The sequence below is a fragment of the Euprymna scolopes genome, chromosome 45 (assembly GCF_053919585.1).
Source record: "Euprymna scolopes isolate OS-2025 chromosome 45, ASM5391958v1, whole genome shotgun sequence".
NCBI classification, from domain to species: Eukaryota; Metazoa; Mollusca; class Cephalopoda; order Sepiida; family Sepiolidae; genus Euprymna; species Euprymna scolopes.
Window position 1 is genome coordinate 54,385,105 of NC_136526.1, and position 24,057 is coordinate 54,409,161.

At 33.9% G+C, this 24,057-nt stretch overlaps 1 long non-coding RNA gene across 1 annotated transcript; it reads right to left on the bottom strand.

Moving 5' to 3' along the window:
- Window positions 1-6,905: 6,905 nt before the first annotated feature.
- Window positions 6,906-23,753, bottom strand: LOC145269691 (uncharacterized). The gene is made up of 2 exons (XR_013865171.1): window positions 23,618-23,753; window positions 6,906-11,391 (listed from the first exon to the last, which is right to left on the bottom strand). It is a non-coding gene; the product is annotated as an uncharacterized LOC145269691 (long non-coding RNA).
- Between the last annotated feature and the right edge of the window lie 304 nt (window positions 23,754-24,057).

Genomic DNA, 24,057 nt, shown 5'->3' on the forward strand with positions numbered 1-24,057 from the left:
AAAAGGTAACAATGCTAACGTGCTTCTCATTTGTGAAAAGTCAAAAGAGCTGGATAAAGCCACAGCCACACCGATGAGTCTGCAAAAGATTAATTTATTTTCTGAAGCCTACGCCAGTAAATAAATATATATCACATGAAATAGTTTGAAGGAACGAAGAGACTTTATTCTCAAGCGTACAGAACGAAACTCAAAACAAAACTCAAAACGTAAACACAAAATGGAGGAGGCGGATAACAACTCAAAATAACACTGCTGGCGAATGGTTAAGGATACACTACCTGAAAGTACTTCCCTTCAGGGTGAAACGATAAAATTGTCGCGATAGAAAAACAACGATTCCATTTCCGTCTGATGAAATCTAGTAAGAGACGCTTCAGGCGGTCGGTCACCCAAAGATTTTGAAAAAAAAATTTTTTAATTGAATATATTTGTTGTTTTCACGTCGGTTTCTATTTAACCCATAGTTGGGACCCTAATAGGTTCTACCACTCCGGGTCAGAGTGGACCTGGGAGCAATGGCAATTAAAGGGTGGCTCCACACTCCCCAAAGCCCACAAGCTGGGGCCCTCACCACTGGATATAGTTAAAGGTCATATCCAGGACCCCCATTGAGGAACTTTTACCCTCTGCAGGGGGGGGGGGGCAGTCGGCGTATTCTACTGCCCCACCGACAGGACCTGCAACCTATGTCAATTTCTGAAACTACATTAGTAATCAAACCAAGCTACCTGTTCTAGTGCCCTCTGATGTCCAGTACGTCACCGATGTCCATCATTTTCCAGCATTAAATCCTTTTTTATAAAACTCGAATCAACATGAGGCACCTACCTCAGGGACATAAGAATTTCAACTCCCTGCAATCTTGATGCACCACCTCCGATCATCCTCCGTTCAGTCTCGAAAGATAACGGATAATCCTTGTAAGGGTAGCTGTGTATGTAACTCTGACGCAAGGGTTCCGATTTACAATGCCTCCCCACGGGACAGAGTTAGACACCAGGGTCGTTTTTTAACGCGGAGAAAAGGAACAAAAATAAAAATTGTCTCAGTCGTGAAGGATTTCTCCTCCACCGACAGAGAACAAGAAATTGAAGTGCAGCATCTGAAGAACAGATACTACACTTTGATCTTGTTTATATATTTTATTGCTTTTAAAATTTTGTAAATACAATTAAGTAAAAAAACAAAAGATTTTCAAACAACAAAATTAGGCACAAGGCCCTACAAGAAATTGGGGAGGGGAAGGGTTCAGGGTCTTTGTGACTAAAGTGATTAAAAAGTAATAAATGTAGACTTTGGAGTCTTACTCTTGACTGGCAACATTTACCAAAATACCTCATTCACTCTATGGATCTTAAACTAACTAATAAATCCCCAGCGTTTAAGAATCAAAACCATATTTACAATTTATAAACAGTTGTCTGTGTGTTTGTGTATGCATTTTTTTTTTTTTTAATATTAATTTGTCCCGAAGGCCCAAGTCTGACACAAGGGTGTGCAATCACCAACCACACCTCTACTGAATCGGCACTGCTTGAGCCCAGTGGCAAGGAGAAGACGGCTGGAAACAATGCTGAGATAATCTAAGAGTACATACAGCACCTGGAATTCCCAAATGGTCACCTGTTTAAATAATGACTAGGCTCAACGTTGCTTAACTTTGGTAATCTAATGGGAACTTATGTGCAAACGTGATGGTGCCATATATACACCATCATCTCCATTGTCATACAGTTCTAGTGTACGTTGATGTCCAGCTATTAGTTTCCAGCATCAGATTGCATCTATATAACTTGGATCAACCTGAGGCACATCATCCTCAGGGGCGCAAGAATTTCAACCCTGATACACGATCTTGTACGAGCCTTTTTCAAGTCTCACACAAAACACACATTCATATTTCAAGCTGTCATATACATACGCGCACACAAACATATGCGCCCACGTCCACACATGTACACTTATTCACGTTCGCGTACATACACTCACATTCACGTATATATACACACACACTTACGTATACACATGTACTCACACACGCGAACACGAACACAGCACATGGACGACGTCACTTCTGCTTTCTAAGGAAATACACATGCGCAAAATACACTCTGGAAACGAGTATAAAAACAAGGCGATAAGCTGTTTCTAATCCTCTTTAGAACACACTCTCAACAAGAGAGGTTGGGCTATGGAAGTAGCCAGCCATTGTTGATCCAAGTCTGCAGTTCTTCATACTATCCCTGAGCCTCATTGGAGGGGGGTACTCTGATAGTCGGTTCTGTAAGGATATTATTGGTTGATCTTCAGACCACTTCCAAGATGCTTTCCATGCATTGGTTTCCCTGTCGTACTCCGCATGAAAGTCAGGCTCATCCAGGGTAATCGTGGCGCAAACACGTTTCTCATGTCAGGAGAACTCTATCTTGCCGGTGCAGTCTACAGTGATTTCACCCAGCTGCGTAATCAAATCCATCCCTCGAAGTAAGTTGTATCCAAGCAGCTCCCCATCCACCACCATGGCTTGTATGGCTACTGCAGGCCTGTGCTGATGATGCTCACCCTGCAAGTGGTCAGCAACCCTCCACCCACGATTAGCACCAGAATTCTCTCCTTGTACCAAGTGTCGCAACATGCCTTGAGCACCAGGGTCTGAATGAACCCAGTCTCTACAAGGGTGAGGCATTCACGTCCGTTAATGTGCATGCTCACTGTGGCCAGCACCTTGTTCAGTGATGACATGGGGAGAAGACTGTCACTGTAGCTTTCCCCGCCTTGCCTGTTTCCCGGACAGGCATAGGCCAGGTGTCCCCGGTTTTTACACTTGTGGTACTAAGGCCCGCTAAGCTTTTGAGTCAGTGAGCGCGACAAGAGACAATCATGGGCCAAATGGTTCAGCTCACCACACTTGTAGCAACTTGTAACTGTGCACAGGTCCTGAGATCCACCTTGTGATAGGTGCATGGCTGCTGCACGATCTACAGTCTCTGGGCTCTTTTGTAATATACCCCGCGCCCTTGCTAATACTTCCGAGATGTTCATCTCGTCTACTTGGGATGAAACTCAGAGCAGATCTTCCACACTAGCAGGCAGTCCTGCAATAAATACACACACCAGGCTTTTGTCTGACTTTCCTCCGAACAGGACCGCAAGCTTCTTCAGTTCTGCCGGATAAACATCAACCGTCTCCCTGGAATGTAACTTGTGTGCCATAAACTCCTTCCATGCAGCAACTGGAGCTAATGCAAATGCTGTGTAGAGGACGTTTTTGATGCAGGTGAAATCTGCCTTCTTTTCGTCCATTAGTTGCTGGTATACAGTGTATGTGCCCCCACCGAGGCGCATTGGGACCACGCATTCCAGATGCTTCACACTGCTGATCTGGCATATCAATTCTGCCTTTTCCACTCATTCCTGTACTGACTGCTCAGCGCTGTTGCCATCAAACAGTGGAATCAGCTCGGGATCAAATCCTGATGTCATGCTAAAAATAGCTTGTAGAAATGGAACCTTCCTCACTCGTTCCAATGCACTGAGTAACCGTCTTGTAACGTCACCTGTTTAATGTCCGTTCAGTGAAAATGTCGGAATTTTATCTTGCTTCCAGATAAACTCGACGCTAAAGTAACTAACCTGAAAAAAAAGCATGCAACAAAAGGGGAGGGGGTAAAGAATAAAATATAAAGGTCTTGATTTGAAACAAAGAAGAAATTTTATTTACAATAAGTTGCAAATTTTTTGCTTTGCGGGCATTAAACTTATGAAACGCCAAGGTAACATATTATGAAAAAAAAAATAACACTGGTTCTTATAAAGAAGTTGTGTGTATTCATTAACGAATACAATAATAATATACAAAATAGTATCTCCTAATCACACTCGCATATGAAATTAATTTTAGGAGCGTACTCACAATTGAAAGCCAGTCAGGCACATGCCTTATTTTTTTTGTTGAAAGTGCTTTTAGAATGTTCCTTCCCTCCATGTATGCGTGCAAACCATAGACACACATGTATTACAGGAGCAAGACCTCGTCGCTTGTCCGGATAGGAAATTCCAAAATTCCTTGTCACGTAAAAAGGTATTTTCTTTACTAAAATACGTGCAAAACCATAGTCACGTAGTTAGTTTTCATAAGTATGTCTCATCACATACACGGGTATTCTTGCCGGGGTTTTCTTCTTTGAAGAAGGCTCGTCAAAATTCCATTCTCAGCGCCGGGCAATGAAACAACGTTCAATCTCCACGTCGGTGGAATTTCAAAAGAGAAAGAATCTTGCACTGGGCTCGTGACGTCATCACAGAGCTAGCATTTTCCTTTTCTCAAATTAAAGGGAGTTTCGTACAAATCCAAAATATACGAAACTAAAAATCATAAAGGATACAAAATACAAAAAATCATATAAGAACCAGATAAAAAATAATAAATGTAAACAGGGGGGGGGATGCACCATTATTGGTACAAAAAAAATTCCAACAAAACTCCTCTAATTCTTTTAAGCGACCTGCTTTCATATTACATTTATTCACGTGAATCTCGCATGAAATCACAAGACCGTTTCTGTTAAATATCGCAGACACGATCTTGGTTTCTCTTTTTCCTGTCCAACACGCATGACAGGCAGAAATGCGGGTGCTTCACAGGTAGGTCGTTTGTATTTCCGTTTCTATTTTCCCCACAGAATACAATCTCAGGAATTTAGTGAATTGACCATTGTGTTTAGAAATAACTAAATAACGATACAACTAATTAGGTCAGATATCGGACAATGTAAATTAAGGAATGCTTCTGTTTTGCCAACAAGCATGTTGGACATATGATATGTAAATCCACATGAGGAGAACACACGTTTGAGCAAGTTTCTGACATCACAAAGAAAGATAGATTTTCAATATATTTAGTTAAGATCAGAGAGAGCAGTAGAGATAGATCAGTCAGGGTCGAGTTCGGGAAAGAGGATAATTAGCTAAGCCCCTTTTGAAAGCGAAAGAAAGGCTGACAAGACAATGTAATTCTGAAAGGCAATTGAATTCTCATCTGGATGGAATAAAGACCATCATATTCATTTCTTTGTTTTGTCATCTTTCAATTTGAAAGGTAATGCAATTTTGTCTATCGTTTTTGTAAAATAATTTTTTATGAAACTCCCTCCTTCCACAGTGTAACCGAGTCCCTATCGTCAAGTGTTAACGGAATCTCCTCCTTCAATAATGAATTCTCATCGCATATGTGTTATAAATATGAATTGTGCGTAATCATCATAATTGACTCATCATCATCTCCATTATATGAATGTCTTGTCCTCGCTACATAAGTTATACCTTGCTTACGTTGGCATTGTTTAACTTTCGTCATAATACATATACTATATGAATTTTAGCAATATACAAAGTTTTCTTATAATGTCCAAAGAACACAGGAATAATCGACTTCCTTTTATTATATATATATATATGTACAAAAATAAAATAAAAATACCAGCGATGGTTGACGTTATGTTGTTTTTGAAAAAAAGAAAAACCGAATGAATTTATGAAAAGATCAACGTTTCGTCCCTATTGCAGAGGACATCTTCAGGATATTAAAAGGAAAAATGCAAAAAAAAAAAAAAAGAAAACGATCATAGACCATACAAAAATGAAAAGGAAACTGTTAGAATCCTACCCATATCGGGAAGGAAACTATGTGTGTGTATGGGAAGTTTGTGTTGTTCAATGTTATATATATATATATATATATATATATATATATATATACACACTTTTAAAAATATGTTAAATAAATATGTACACTTAACACATAAAAAAAGTGTACATATTTATTTAACGTATTTTTAAAAGTGTATATATAAACATTGAACGACCCAAACTTCCCATACACACACATAGTTTCCTTCCCGATATGGGTAGGATTCTAACACTGTTTCCTTTTTATTTTCGTATGGTCTATGATCGTTTTCTTTTTTTTTTTTTTTCAGTTTTCCTTTTAATATCCTGAAGATGTCCTCTGCAATAGGGACGAAATGTTGATCTTTTCATAAATTCATTCGGTTTTTCTTTTTTTCAAAAACAACATGGCGACATATACTTTTCCAGAACTGCCTGCATGTAGAACACTGTTCTGCTGATCTTCTTCCCAGTTGAATACAACATGACAGCCTTCACACTCGTCTGGTCTTTCTAACCGTTAAATCTTAATTTATTACTAGACTACCCGTGACCCGTTGAGTCAGTATGTTATTTTAGCTATGGAATTCATGTATGAGCGTGACACTTGTGACGTAAAGAAAATAGTTTTTTTTTTTTAACATAACAGAAACATTTCTATGAAAGTATATTAAAATGAAAAAAGAATAAAGATAGATTTCTACGAGTCGTTGTGTTTATTATTGTTTATTTTTGAAAAAAAAATTACAGTTACTGAATTATAAGTGGTTGGCCATACTTATAGGTAAATGTGCACTGAACAGATACCATAATACTTATTATAGTTAAATTCAAATTTTGATATATCTGCTTTTTTTTTTTTTACATCGTTCATTTCTGTATTACGTTTAAGTTATTTTAAACCCCACTCTTCCCATGTTAAATAATAATTTCGAAATAATAACGTAAATATTTCAGTGCGCAGGTCATGTGCACATGCGCAACTGGATGCCGTAAACCGGAAAGTGGGTTACATACATCGTTACAAGGTCATTTGAGTTTCATAATTATATAGATTGAGTGTTTTAAACAGTGAATTACTTTTTATTAAATACGCATTCGACAGACAAAAATAAAGAGCTGTAATCAGACAAAAATCATTTTAACTTAACTACAAACATTTCAAGTCATGCCAAAGATTATTACCATCATGGCAGAAAGAAAAAGAAAAAGAAAAAAGAAAAACAAAAGTCAAATTTCCTGAAGATGAATATCTTATTATTCAAAAATTTGAAAGAAAAAACAATTTCAATTTCATTTTTAATAAATTTTTATTAAAAATGATTTCACACTCATCCGGTCTTTCGAAGTTGATATATTCTGAATAAATATTAAATTCTACCTAATTTACAACATTAACAATTACTACACTGCCACCTAACATTTACTAACCTTTATCCTTGAATGGTATTTGAGCCTTGATAAGTAGCGACTCTTAGGTAAAAAAACCCATCATATATGACATCAAGGATGAGAGTTCATATAGAAACGTTGTTTTAATTTGAATAAAATAAAATACGCATCAAATGCGCTTGAAAGCCAAATCACAACGTAATATTAGGAAAATAAACAAATATTTTACTTGTTTGAAATTTATCACAAATATATTTTCGGAGCTAAACTCCATCCTCAGTATGTTGTTTTGTTTCTTTTCTTTTCTTTTCTTCTTTGCCATGTTGTAAATTTGGAGAAAGAAGTCTGTTTGTAAAGAGCCGCGCTTTTTATCTGGCGGTTGTATCCTTGATGCATATTTTATTCAAATTAAAACAACGTTTCTATTGAAATATATTATCGAAATATATTTGTGATAAATTTCAAACAAGTAAAATATTTGTTTATTTTCCTAATATTACGTTGTGATTTGGCTTTCAAGTGCACTTGATGCCTATTTTATTTTGATCATATATGACGTTTTGTGAACAAACAATAAACATATGACGTCATCATCTATGACGACATCTATGACGGCATATATGACAAATATTGTAAATGAACAGGAATACGAATTTAATATACATATAATAGATAAAATGAAAATGCTTTTTCTTGTCTAGAAAAAACATAATACAAACACAGACGGCACATATAAATTCGATAGAGTTACACCACCTGCCAATACCTATTATATATTTTGTGGATATTATCAATTCCTCAAATAGTTCTAAGGAAAGTTGCTCTCGACAACAAATCAAATCATATTTACAGATGAAAGCAGGATACTTACTCAGTTACTTAGGTGCCAACATAAATTTGGTATTTTTTTTATATTTTGCAGTAGAATATATAAATAAGGGTTTTCGGTATATTTAAAAAAAAAATCAGTTTGGGATACAATAGTAGGCACTGAAACCCTTTTGTATTCTATTTCATTTCAATTAGCTTGAATAGACCAAAGGGGACTCCATCACGGAGCTCGCACTCGAATTCATATCTGATAGCTCGTTTAAGAATAAACATTGTTCTCTTTATGGCTGCTATCTGTATTTGTTATTCCTTGCTTATCCCGGGATTGTTTCCAAGTATTTCTTAAGATGTTGTTTTTTTTAGCAGGTCAGTTGCTCCTATCACAACCAGCATGTTTTATCTTTCATATAACTTCGTCTGGTGGAGTATCCAATTTCATGCTGTTACTTTAGGTAATATCACTTGGAGAAAGGTGTGCCATTCCTTGTAAAAGCCAATGTTGGTTAGCCATACCGAGGAGATCTCATTTGGGCTGTGAATACCATGTGATTTTGCAGGAAAAGTACTATCATGCAAGGTTGACAAGGTGTTTATAGGCCTAGTTTAATTTTTTTATAAAAAATTATAAATTTTTTGCTTAAATTATTTTTCTGTGAAAAAAATATGTCTTTTCCCTATTATGACCTTTGACATACAATTTCTATGTAAAAAAAAAATTGACAGATTTCACAAAAAATACTCCCTTTTTACTTTGTCTGATGGAGTATCCAGCCGCATGATAATACTTGAAGTAACATCACTTTGTAAAAAAGTCAGTGTGAGTTAGCCATACCGATGAAATCTCATTTGGGCTGCGAATATTATGATTTTAATTATTTAGCGTTTATTTGTAGGGAAAATGACCCAGGTACCAGGATGTCATAAGATCTCTTCATAAAAGCCAGCTTGAAGTAACATCACTTCGTCAAAAAGTCAGTGTCGGTTAGCCATACCGATGAGATCTCATTTGGGCTGCGAATATTGTGATTTTAATTATTTAGCGTTTATTTGTAGGGAAAATGACCCAGGTACCAGGTTATCATAACATCGCTTCATAAAAGCCAGCCTGAAGTAACATCACTTCGTCAAAAAGTCAGTGTGAGTTAGCCATACCGATGAGATCTCATTTGGGCTGCAAATATTGTGATTTTAATTATTTAGCGTTTATTTGTAGGGAAAATGACCCAGGTACCATGTCATAACATCGCTTCATAAAAGCCAGTGTGGGTTATCCAGGTTGTCCTGATAAGCACATGCACAGAGCGAAACCTTAAACACTTGATGATAATGTCTAGTAAACATTTAAGCTCTCCCCAACGTGCCTTTTCATATGATCTTTCAACGTCCACTTATGTCTATAGGAATTCCCACAAACTTGACAAGCATGTGGCTTTTCTCCTGTGTGTATTTTCATATGATTTTTCAACGAAGAACTCTGTGCGAACGAAGATCCACACAATTCACAGGAATACGGCTTCTCACCCGTATGTGTTCGAACGTGTTCGTTTAAAATCCGATTTTCTGAAAACGATCTGCCGCACATTCCGCAAGTGAATGGTTTCTCTCCACTGTGCGTCCTCAGATGGACTTTCAAGCGTGACATTCGCGCAAACGAAGCCGAACATATTTCGCAAGAATAAGGTTTCTCTCCAGTGTGCGACCGCATGTGTGTTTTCAAGTGCACCTTTTGTGTAAATGACTTGCAACACACGTCACAAGAATATGGTTTCTCCCCGGTGTGTGTTCGGACATGTAGGTTCAAACCTGTTTGTTGCGGAAATGTTTTCCCACACAACTCACAAGAAAATGCCTTCCCAACTCTTGTCGGCTTCAATTTTGGCATTTTAACAGAATGGGAGTCCTCTTACATGAAAATCAACTTTTAACTTCGTTTAGCTTTATTTTTGCTCTTCATATGAACTTGTCTGCCCAGTTTAGAATCCACTAACACTCCATTCTCAGAGGTCCAATCTATATATCTATAAAAGTGAATGTGTCTGTGTATCTGTGTACGTACATTTTCCTATGCAATAACTCTGTCAATTTTAAGTCTACTCACTCAAATTTGATATACAGGGTATTGAGATTTGGGAAAATGTAATCCGTTTTCAGCCAGCAATTTGGCTGTTAAGGGGACCAAAGTTCAACGATTTGACCTTTGAGAACTCTACCAAACTCCTCCGCCAATTTTGGGTATAAACACTTGAAATTTTAGATATACGTTCCTTGGACATGGATCTAACAACTGGATTTGAACTCCAAACAATAAATATTAAGGAGTCATAATAGGGGTCAAAGTTAAAAAATTGACCGCTACTTTTTTCTTTTGCTCAACATACACCTCAACATACAAAACTATATATATATATATATATATATATATATATATATGGAATTCCCTTTCTATGGAACTAAATATAAGAAGTTTTCAAGTCTTGTTAATACATCTCCATAAATCTTATATATTATATTCTTTAGAATATTTTTTGTTCTTCATATAAAATTTCCCATTTGGGATCACCACTCTAGAAGATTCCATTTCTAGTGATCTAATATATATCAATGAACTACCTATGAAACTAAATATAACATGGTGGATGTTTTCAAATCTTGTTAATATCTCTCTATCCTTGTATTTCATGCATCTGTCCGTCTTTATATCTTTGAGTGACCTCTGAATCATTAAAATATAAAACAATTCAGTTAAACACAATTTAAAAAAAAAAAGTCGATATTAAACTGCTTGAAGGTTCCTGCAACCAGAATTTGCATGAGAATATGTAATATTTGATTTTGTTCTGAATATTAATTCAATGTTTATTTGTCCTGACAAACCCTTGTTCAGGAAGACCTTAGACACTTGAAGATAGTGTCTAGTAAGCATTCACATTATCTCCCGTAGGCATTTAAGTTCTCTCCTGTAGACATTCAATTTCTCTCATTTTCACTTTTTTCTCAATGTTTTTTATCAGGTCGTCCAAGCTAGGGAATGGGGCATCCTGCCAGATGCCAAACATTCACTTAGTATCTCATATATTCCAACAAAGAGATCTTTTTAAGATTCTGACTGTTCCTTTAAGTGCAGTTGTTTGAATCTCTCTTGCACTTGGTTCACTGGATATATTTGCCAGGTAGTTTTTCAAAGTGTAATCTCATATAGGTTTTCAACTACACCTTCTGTATAAACTTGTGACAACCTTGATGTGCTTTTTTCCATATATCTCACAAAAAATGGCTTAGGTGATTAGGCGTCCCCTGTCTTTGTTATAATCATCTTTCTTGTTAGCTCCTTACATTAAGTAGCTTCACATCTTGTCTGGATTGATTTCCATATTTTTTTTAATTTCATTTTATTTCCTTTTACATTCACTCTGAATATTTTTCATTTGTTATTTGAAACTAAAAATTGCCATTTCTTGGAATGTTTCAAGTATACTTTGTTAGTTCTTTCTTGGTTATCTGTAAAAAAAAACAAAAAAAACAGAAAATAAACATACTTTAAGATATGCAGTTTTCAAATGTTAATAAACTTATCTATCACTAGCAGGGGGGGGGCCCTGCTTTGCCCGGGAATAAAATACACTTAAATATGATATTTTAATTTGTCCAGATTTTGTACTAATCTCATATTAGCGGCACTTTTAACTTTATACCGAAACAGATACAGACAAAACCAAGTAAAGCAAACACCTTATTTACAAGATAAAAAAAAAACAAAAGAAAAACAAAAAAAAAACAACAAAACCCACCAAAGCTGCACCGGATGAACGAAAGCCTTCAGCATTCCATCCAACCATTTAAATACGTACATGACAAGTTAGAGAACAAATACTTCCATCTAGCAACTTGAAAACAGTAAAAATAAGAAAAGTATTTGGGTGCCATCATTCAAAGCTGGTAACATTACCGCTGTACCAACATGACACGCATATGAACTGATTAAACATTAAAAAATAAAAAATAAAAATTAAAACATAAAAATTAAAAAATAAAAATTAAAACATAAAAATTAAAACATAAAAATTAAAAATTCAAAAATAAAAAATAAAAAAATTTAATTTTTAGTTTTTATTTTTAATTTTTTAATTTTTATTTTTTATTTTTTAATTTTTAAAATCAAAATATAAAAATTAAAAAATAAAAATTATAAAATAAAAATTTAAAAAAAATTAAAAAATAAAAATTAAAAAATAAACTAAGATAAATGTACAAAATGTATAACTTTTTTTTTTCATTTTTGACCAATTCTGACTCGTTAAAAACTAAGACCCATAAAAGAACGATCCATAAAAAATCCAATCATTAGTGCTGCTCTATGACTTTTAGTTTCAGAGGAGACAGTTTGTAAGTATGGAAACAAACAGACAAACATATAGCCTTTTGTATATTAGATTTTATACACTTAGTACGTCCCAGGATGGAGTAGCATTGCTCCAACTGAGCACAAGCTACTTGAAGCACCTTATCCTGCCTGGACAGAGTTTAAAACTGACTTTGTATCTTAGTAGGTGATACCATTTTCTTTTCCCTGTAACGTCTTTCCCACAGAAGAAATTTTGCTAGTCTCTTTCTACTCTACCGTTATTTTCATGGCAAGTGCTTGGCTGAGCTCCAGCCTATGCCCTCCCCCACTAAACTTTCACAAAAATACTCATCTAATTAAAACCACTATCAACGATTTCACCCACTCTCTATCTGTGCCTAAACCTAAACGTGGATTCCATGAACAAAGTTTCTTTCCTGGAACTGCCTGCCAACCCGCTTTCCAGCTGACTACAATATGGTCGTCCTCAAGTCCAATATAAACAATTTTTTTGGTGACCTATTCTCTTAAATAATAAATTATACAAATTTTCACTACGCTATTGTCCCAATGACTGCCATACATTCATAAATCCTTATTCTTGAGTGGCTTTCAGGCCTTGAGAAGAGGTGACTCTTTTGTTAAAAAATCTGTGTACGGATTCATCTTATTTATTTTAGAAAAATATTTTAAATTTCCAAAGTTTGAAACTGCTCTTTTCTACAATATTTATCTAATACATACATTAACAAATACAAAGACAAATAAACCTGAATATTCAAAAACTAAATAAGATTTCCTCAGTTATTAACACTGGCTTTTATGAAGAATGGCGTACCTTCTCCAAGTGATATTACTTATTCAGGTGAAGCCGCCTTTAGTGATAGCACAAAACTGAATACTTCACCAGACTAGATGAATTCTTGTCCAAGAATCCAGTAAGACAAGTGATTAAATTGTAGCCCTAGAAAAGACATGATTCCATTTCCATTTATCGTAAACAAGTTCTTGATAACCCGTTCCTCTTAAGTAATCCAATTTACCAAATTTACACTACTAACTATTCCTATGATATTATCCCATTGACTACTGGACACTCTTTAACCCTTATCCCCGAGTGGCCTCTGGGCCTTCATAAGTGATGACTCCTATGTAAAAAAAAAATTTGATCAAAACCGGTTTTCTTTTATTGTTGCAAACCATCTACTAGTTGGCCAGTTGTATACAAATCCCAACAACAATAGGAGCCTTCTATCATGTCTGAAAGTGACACCATGTTCAATGAGTGAGATTGGAGATGTGCCGCTGTACAACTCATGCTCTCTACCAATCCAAGCTATGGCAACAGGACCATTGCCAGCACCCTCAAAATGCAAATCCGGAAAATAGGGGCATGCACAGGATGATGAAAAAGTTTCCAGCTACGGTTATAGTCTTTAAAGTGCAGTTTCATGTGAGGGCCACATCTTGCCTCCTGAAATCTTCGAAGTCAGCTTCGAAGTAAAAACCAAAGTGTATCTGGATGTGCTGAAGAGTGTAGTGATCTTCTGGTGCAGTCTGGTGACTACTAGCTAATCCTGAGTGTGGCAGCAGGACTCTGCACTGGTCCACAAGTCTAAAGAGACCCAGGCTTGGCTTCAGAAGGAGTGCTACAACTTTGCACCCTTCTCTCACTGCCTCCTCCTCCCCTGACCTGAATCCATTGGACTACTTCGTTTGGTCATATGTCTGAAACATCACCAACATAACCTCCTACAACACTAAAGCCAGCTTGATTGCCAAGCTCCCGCCAGCGCTTGTGGAAAAGGCATGCTCCCAGTTCCGGACCTGTATCGAGGCGTTGTTCAAGCTGCTACATTGAATAGATGTCATCTCTACTACATAATCAAGATGCCTGAATTGTTTTTTTTCAATAAAAGTTTTAAAATAAAGCTGTAGTGTTGTTTTCTTTAGGAGGGACAAATTTATCGTTCCACCCTGTGGATGGAGATAGATCAGAATTGATGTTCTGCTACTTTAGTGCCATTTTCAGTTTCTTTACCTTTTTTAATTTTTCCCCTGGGCTTTCATATGACAGAAAGGTAAACATTTAAGCAGTTTCCTTCTGCTGGAATTTTCTTTTCCAGATCGGTTTCCAGACTGGTCTTCAAGTTTGTCTCTATTTGAGGCAAAAGTCTCAACTGCATAAACCCATAAGTTGCAAAGTTTATTTCATTTGGGACAATCCTTGCGAGAAAATCATTCAACTTTCTGACAAGGCTTATTATCATTCTGTTTTATAATTCCAATATCCAACAGACATTGTGCCATCTCTATCTTTGTTAGAGAATAGCTGGGCAGAAGTAAATTATCTGCTTACATGTCTATCTATCTGTTTATCGAATTATTTATCTAGTTATCTATTTATCTATCTAACTGTCTATATAATTATCTGTCTATCTAGCGATGAGTAGACAGAGATTTGAAGTCATGTTTTGACAACATGTCAAACTTTGTGACCGGTCAAATTTGCTCCGGAAGAGGCGAACGGAGACTGAAAATTACATGTCACATATCACGTGTTCCAGTTTGCACAAGCACAGTGAGAGTTGGATTGGAGACACTGAGGAAGACCGGTGGACTAAAACCGGGTCCCCCATGAGGGAGAGAGGGTCTCAGAACAGAGACAGAAGAACCCCTCCAAGCCAAAGATCATCAATCACTCCCTTCTGCTATGAAGAATATCTGGGAGTGAATAAAATGCATAAAATCTCACATAGTCTTTGGGTTGTGTCTTGAAGCATTCCTTTAAACAGATTCCAGCTCTCCCAAGGACAGTTAACGAACCTCCAAGAAGAAACAGCAGTATGTATGTTACATATATGTTCCGACATGCACGCACCAACACCTAGACGAATCACGGGCTAAAATAGACATTAAGAATTTGAGGACAACAGTCTGTTACCCAACAAACACATCGTACATAGTTACATACATATGGTCCGTTATGATAAGAACACAACAGACATTTATTAGTGCCATGTACACATTGAAAACATATACATCACGAGCATTATATACAACATCAAGCTCTACCCCAGTTTCATCAGGTCTGTATCCAGTGTCACATGTCCAGGTGAGGCATTGCGGTGGCTTTTTTGCCCAGGATTGTATCAGTTGACTTCTTTTGGGACGTGACCCTTGATGAGATGTATTATTTACTAAGGGTTGTCTGAAAATCCATTTCCTCTGTTGATGATTTGGGTTTGATGGACTCACGTCAGGTAGCTGAGATGAGGGGGATTCTAATGTAATATCTTTGGGAAGAGGGATGTAGCTGCTTCATTGGGTAAACGTTGTCTTAGAAACAACTTCATTTTCTAGAAGAAACCCAGCTTCACAAAAAGACGCACCCTTGATCTTATACCCTGCAAAGTGATAATCTGTTCCAATTACAAACATAGTTGTTGATATGCATAGTAGAAAGATTAGGCACAGTTCATAGTAGGATACCTTAAGCTACAAAAAAGGGGCGATAATCTGGCTTCAAAAATGAATTTAGGTAATAATGATACAAATACAATGTCAGAAGTGAATTAATACAAAAAATGGCACAGGAAAAAATAGATTAAAATCACAGAATAAGTTTATCAACATATAGAATACATAAAGGAAATAAATATAAAACAAAAAACGGTGTTTACTTTTGCTTGTTAGCTTTAGCAAGAAACAGGAATTAAATTAATAAAAGTCAGGGTGAGGATTAGGGTTACTCTGGAATCCCACCCGTGAGAGATTTAATTTCATAAAGAACAATGAGAAAGTCAAAGCAAAAATAGAAAAATAAATCCATATTTAAAAGTAAAAAAATGTTAATGTTTAAAACCGACATCTAAATTAATCATTGGTTTTATTTAGTATGTTTGTCCCGTACTTATATACCCAACAACTAGTAATATATAATAACACATGTTCAACTAAACCGTGGCCACTCCTGGCTAAAATTAGTGGGAGTGCTGATCCAGGCAAACATTCTCGCCTTCATTTTCACACATCTTCGCAAGCCGACGACCCTACAGCTGCTGCTGATTTTGCCACACGTGCTCTATTACACAACTCCGGAAAAAAGTTGTCGGAGGTCTCCAGCTATCTTGGAAATTTGCTACGTAGAAAAGGGTATTGTTCTTTATGAAATTAAATCTCTCACGGGTGGGATTCCAGAGTAACCCTAATCCTCACCCTGACTTTTATTAATTTAATTCCTGTTTCTTGCTAAAGCTAACAAGCAAAAGTAAACACCGTTTTTTTGTTTTATATTTATTCAGCCTGAAAATTAAACATTAGCTTTCTCTTTTATCGGTGGGCAGGAATAGGTTTTCATTGTGCTCTGCTATGCTAGCCATAAGTGCTCAATATCCTAGAGAGAACAGTTAGCATTCCAAAAAGTTAGTTAACATGTTTTTAGTGGTACTCTGGATTCTAGATAGAACAGGTGTACTCTGTAATGATTTTCAGTGGTCGCCATTTTGGTTTTAACTTAAGGTTGGTTGGTTGGTTGGTTGGTTGTTTTTGTTTTACGTCATATCAACCCTTTTCAGGTTATTTAATGCCGAATCCAAAGATTTTGAAGAAAATTTTTTAATAGAATATATTTGTTGTTTTGAAGTCGGTTTCTATTTAACCAATAGTTGGGACCCTAACAGGTACTACCACTCCAGGTCAGAGTGGACCTGGGAGCAATGGCAATTAAGGGGTGGCTCCACACTCCCCAAAGCCCGCAAGCTGGGGCCTCACCACTGGATATAGTTTAAGGTCATATCCAGGACCGGTTTTAACTTAAGAGTTTTGGCTAGTTTTGTATCGTCTGCAATATAACTGATATGACGACCATTAGATAACACATTAGATAACAAATTGGATAAGACATTGAATAACAAATTGAATAACAAATTGGATAATAAATGTCTTAGTATCATAAAATCTACTTGTTGGCAACATTCAACAATTATTAGATAATTTGTTATTGTTCATCTAATGTTTACATATTTAAACTGTGTATTTCTCAATACAAAATGTGTATTTCTCAATAGATGTTAACTATACACAATTCCTTATATAATAAAGTGAACAAAAATAAATACAAGAAAAAAAACCCCCACATTTTCAATGCCTATACAGAATTTTTTTATCGCAATCCACTGACGCCATAATTTAGAGACTTTGTCATATGGGCATATTTAACATGTCTATATTTTATTAAAAAATAACCCCACAAGTTGAAAAACATTTCTGGCAATGTGCGCTAGAGTACCAACTAAAAAGTTGATTTTTAGAGGTCTTCAGGTTTGTTTTGAACAAATATCAAACTTAAAATTGTCGCCAACAAGTAGTTTTTATGATATTAAGACCTTTATTATCCAGTGTGTTCTCTAATGGTATTCAGTGGGCGCCATTTTGGTTTTTATTTAAGGCACTTTCCAAATGCGCAAAATAAATATTGACAATTGCTGAGTTTAATAAATATCATGTTTTGTTAAGGTTAGTATTAGGGTTAGGGTTAGTATAAGGCTAGTATTAATGTTAGAAAAGAAAAATCGAAACTCAAGGTGAAAAATATATTTAAAGAAAATTATTAAATACTGAAAGAATTGCTTGTATTCGTTTGGGTATCATTTGCAATAAAAGCAAAATGCGCATGCTCACTAGGTCGATTTGCAACTTTTTTCAGAAAATCAACATGGCGCTGATGATGATAGTTGGGATTTGATGTGATAAGAACATATACCAAAGATTAGATTCCCATCTTGAACAGAAAATTGAGCATTTAATTTTAAAAATCGTGTAGAAAAATGCTGAAAAATCCTTCATTTTCATTGTATTTTTCACAACACTGACTTTAAAATTTCAATATTTTTATAAAATATTCAATTAAAAATGATATTTTCATATGAGATACATTGAAAGAAAATATATGAACTATAATTTTAATTATGAATCACAACTAGCAAAATATCTCAACTTTTACTGCATTGATTAAACAAAAATAGTAAAAAAAGCTAATTAGCAACTAAGTCTTTTAAATTTCACAATTCAAAAAGATATATGGAGATGTATTACACAATATAACAATTTGATACAAGTTACAGAACCATTTATTTTAATTTTTTATTAGAGGAAATAATATAAACTTTTATAATAGAACTAAATTGTTCTGTATACTTTCCTTTCGAGGAAAATAAAGGTCTAATTTGCTGGCACGATGACTTTGTAATGTGTCTATGTCTTGCTTCCTTCCCATATAAAACTTTTGGAGAAAAATCAATCAAATTTGATCAGTGTGTGACTGCAAAATTGATAGCAGTAATATTTTTATTTTATTTTTTTTTTTTTGAGTTGTTCACTATTTCTGGAAAAAAAAAAACAACACAGAAAACAAGTATTTGAAAAGACTTATTTTTTTAAAAATATTTTTGCGATGTAATATGAATAAAACTAACTATTGTTTGAGTAAATTAAGAAAACTAATAAAATTTAATGGATAAATATTTATTTATCTAATGGATAAAATCGTTTGAATGCCCTGTTCTCTCACATCCAATTCATCTGAGTTTATCATCGATATTACATTTTCCGGAAGTAGTGCAAAAGCACTATATTTTGAACAGTTTAAAACAGTAATTTGGATTTCAGTTAACTGTTTTGTTCTCTGAATCATATTAAAATATACTGTTGTTGGTTAAAAACAAATATTGTCGGTTTTGATCTCAAACCAACTAACTGCATACACTTGGATGATAAATTTGACCAGAATGTTTAATTTATCATAGTGTTTGAGGATAGACAACTCTAGTCCATAAACACATTAATCTTGTGGCTTCTGTTAGCCATCTTCCTTAATTCAGTGGCCCAATTTTCTAAGTTAACTTCTCCACAAGAAATGCCAACAGCATACTCAAAAAATAGCCTCTGGTCTTCACACTTAAATTATTTGTTTCTTCTGCTGTCAGAAAATGATAATCAGGAGGGGCACTAATTTTTTAGAATTCTACTTGAGGCAAATCTTGATAATTATTGATACAAAGTTTCTCCAAAGGATCAGTAAATGTTGTTAAGCTTTTTGTTGTTCCATCAATTAATTTAAAAATTGCTGTAAATGGCAGTTCTTCTAGTGGAACCTGAAAATTGTTAACTTTTATAGATATACTAGCATTTCAGTATAATTTTAAATGTGATATTCGTTCAAAACACCCTATAATATTCAAGCAATTGTAAGAAAAAAATGGTGTTTGTATACACAGAGTAGACAGATCAATTTTTTAAAAATATTTCCTTTTCAGCAAAACAATACTACTTAAGTGTCATGTCGAAAATAGTAATATATCCAAAAATTACGAAAAATCATCAAATTATTTATGTTATTTATAGAAATTTTTACGGAAAATTGGGGAAAATTGCATTTTTCATAGATGTGAACACTGCAACAACGAAGATTGCAGAAACAGGGGGCATAACTCAGAAAGCGTATTTTAGATTACAGCATAATAGTGGACAACACGTTCAGGTGATAATGATAGACTTTTATTTACTAAATATCAACACCAGTCGATCTACTTGAGTAATTTTTGTGATATATTACTATTTTCGACATGAAAAGAAATATTGTTTCTTGCTTAAACAGACACAAAAGATTTTTAAAATCGATCTGTCGACTCTCGCTGTATAAGTACCAAAGACTAAAAAAAAAAAAGAAAAAAGGTACTTATCCTACCGCGCTGAAATAATAACGTTATTATTTAGAAAGCCATACTGATAAATGTGTAGCTAAGCAGCATAAATTATTTGACAGACAAAAAAATTATTTTAAAAAACTATTTTTATATAAAACATTATTAGACGCAAAGGCTGAAATATAGGCACCTCCATGGCGATGTGTAAAACGTCAGTATTATACACATTAATAGTGACGTCATCATTTATTTAGAAAGCCATACTGATGTGTAGCTAAGCAGTGTAAATTATTTGACAGACAAAAAAATTATTTAAAAAAAACTATATATTTTTTATATAAAACACATAATTAGACCCAAAGGCCGAAATATAGGCACTTCCACGGCGATGTGTAAAACGTCACTATTATACACATTAATAGTGACGTCATCATTTCATGTGTTTGTGTCAATTTTTATGGATAAGCGTTCGCATCATAATTGTTAATGAAAGTAATGTTATTTTTTTTGCTACGGATAAAAAATAATATAAAACTTACCTTTTGTAAAACAAATACATTTTATTAATGAACTACACAGACTAGAGTTAATAAAATAAAATTAATTTTAACGTATTCTATTGACACATGTATTTAAAAATAATGTTCTTTACAAGCCTCCGTACATTTTTGGAAAAAAGCGCCAAACATAAGGACCACCCTCTATCAATTTAAATAATGAAATCAAATTTTTTAGGCCGATTTTGGATTTACAATTTTTATTATCTCAATAGTCTTATATTCTTTTATATGAATATATTTTTTTATTATTGGAAACCTGTTATTAAAAAAATCCGTTTAAATTTCATATCACATAAAATTTGAATTTAATATCATTTAAAGCTTTTTAAAAATAATTATTTTTTAGAATTATTCTTTTTTGTTGTAATTCGAATAATTATATTACAGAGAAAAAAATTATCAAGAAAAAGTGTTATTTTATTTACAACTTTGAGGTAAGTGAAATAAATAACAGGATTATATATATATATATATATATATATATATATAAACTATTTTTTAATTATTTGATCTTTTCAGCTTTAAAAAATGTTGAAACTTATCGACTCACATTTATTTTATTTAGTTTTCAGATAATGAAATATAGGGGGGGTAGAACATCTAAAAATATTTCCTCTAATACATTTAACGAAACCTACTTTTATTATGTAAGTTTATTTTATTATGAATAAATATCGAAAATTTCAGGAAAATATGACTATTATTTGATTTTTGCTAGATTTTTAAAACATGGGTATGTCAACGGCTTCAAAAACGTCACTATTATGAACGTTGTTTTAAAGCGTTGATAATGTAAACACAATTTTTTCCCCACATTTTCATTATTTTTGTATGCTGTAAAAATTTTTTAAATATTAGTTTATTTGAAGCTTCTTTTAAATGGTAAAAAAGTTAGGATGATAATATTTAAATTAAATTACAATTACATCATGTTACATATAGGGGGATTAAAATTGTGGCGCGCATCGGAGGTACCTACTGAAATAAAACCAGAAAAAAATTCATTTTTATTATTTTTTTCAGTATTTTTTTTATTAAATTAAATGTATGGTATTCAAGGCCGCTGTATTGCTTTTAAAATTTGGCCTTTCTAAGGTTTGACACGTTGGCCTTTTTTAGGCCAATTTTGGCCTTGTTTACGTTCTTTCATTACAAAAAAAATATGGTGGCCAAAAACATGGTTTCGTGAAAGAGCATAAAAAGGGCCAAATTTAGCCTTAGAAAGGTCAAATTTTAAAAGTAATAAGGTGGTCTCGAATGTCGTACATTTAGTTTAATAAAAAAAAAAAAAAAAAAATGGTGAAAAAATTAATAAAAATGATATTTTTTCTGATTTTATTTCAGCCTTAGCGTCTAATAATGTGTTTTATATAAAAAATAGTTTTCATCATATTTTTTTGTCTGTCAAATAATTTACGCCACTAAACTACACATTTACCGCCATTTTTAACATCGAGGAGGGTAGGGTGTTTTGTAACTATTCTGTACATTCATCTAACAACATAATAAACAAAAATATCATAAACATTGAAGATACTTCTGCATTACACGGACGGCGCCATTTTTTTTTTTTTTTTTTTTTTTTTTTTTTTGGCGTTTCACTAAACTGTCGATAAGTGGCGCTCCGCTCTCCTCTCGGGTCGTCTTCCGTGTAATGGAGAAATGCTAAATCTAATTAAACTTGAAAATATTATTTAAAAAAAAAAAAAAAACGCGGTAACATAGATGCATCAGCACCAAAATGATTTTTCTTTCAACTACTTTAGTAAAATAGAGTTACCTCCCTTAGAATAATGAGTTAAACTTCCGCATTACCAACAAATGATACCGTAACAATTGAATTTAATTTGAAAACCATAGGTAAAATATTGGGCACTTCTACAGTTTATCGCCGAAAATGGAGACGCCATTTTTTTCGGGCACCTGTCATTAGAATCAGAGGGAGAAATCAGTATTTTCAACTATGGCCGAAATAGGAAATAAATAAATAAATAAATAAAAAATTGAAGATTAGATATTATATTCCGGAAAGAACTATGAAAAAAAGTAAATAAAGTGAAAGTAGAGAGAGACCATATACTCATAATTATTTAATTGGAAATGTTTCGATTTAATTAATGAAAACGGGAAAGTTTTTCATGAAACGTATATATTTTTATTATTAAAAACAGAAAATAAAAATGACATATTCATAATTGTTTAAACTGGGCACGAGCGCCATTTGAAAACCAAAAACATTTATTGCATAAAAATGTATCAAAATATAATTGTAAAAACATTTATTGAAAAGTTTGCGTAAGAAAATATAATTTTAATAAAACAACTTTTTAATTTTTTTGTTATTTATTTCCTCCACTTCGGCCATAGTTTTAAATATTGGTTACTCCCTCTGATTTTAAGAACAGGTATCCGAAAAAAAATGGAGTCTCCATTTTCGGCGATAAACTGTAGAAGTAACAAATATAGCATGGCCTGTATTGTGCATAAGTACCAAAGGTTTTACAGATCAAAATCCAATTCGTATTTGTATTACTGTACACATAAATTCGAAAAAGTTGTCAAAAAACAAATATATAACAAAGAAATGTTATCAAAGGCAAGATAAGTTACTTTTCTACCTAACTCGATAGTTTTTTTAGTGTTTTTATTTAATATAACGTGTTTATTTAAAATGGCGCCGGACTCTCTATTGAACACGGTGAGTTTGGGAAAATGTGTTAAAAATAAAAAAATATATACAAAATACTGTTTGAAACTCGTGTGACATAGGCTGACATATATTCGGTGGGCTTTTAACAGTATTTTGCATACTTTTTTATTTTTAACTCATTTTCTCAAACTTGCCGTGTTCAACAAAGAGTCCGGCGCCATTTTAAATTTTAAATACATCGGTAAACACTATGTTTTTCTAGCCGAATAAACACGTTACATTAAATAAAAACGCTAAAAAAAAAAGCTTATCCAGTTAGGTAGAAAAGTAACTTATCTTGCTTTTGATAACATTTATTTGTTATATATTTGTTTTTTGACAACTTTTTCAAATCTATGTGTACAGTAATACAAACCCTCGAATTCTATTGTGTTAAACAAGAAATTTCAAGAAATAATATACTTACGCTCAGATTTAGTTATTTTTTATATAAACGATTGCACTTCGTTTAAGCATTAAGTGTTCATTTGCAAGATGCACAAACAATTAAAGGTGGTTTTTAACAAAGAAAAAAAAAACGATAATAACAGGGGAGATAATTCATGATCAACTTCCGGTCTCCTCGGCCATCAAGGATCGCCAGATTGACAATTTTTTAAGCTAAATTTCACGATAAACAATTAAAAGTCAACATATCGAATGAATCCGAAGATTCTGTTGTTAGCATTGGTTTGCCAGATATTTTTCCAGTCAGAATTATTTTTAGAAAGACCTACGGTGGGGGGGGGGAGACCACATGAAGGTTGCCAACATCTTAAGTGAAAGTGATTTTTGATGAACGAACTGGATTCGAATTCGAGACACCTAGGTCGTCAGTCTGTGTCGTTAACACCTGAATAACCGCCC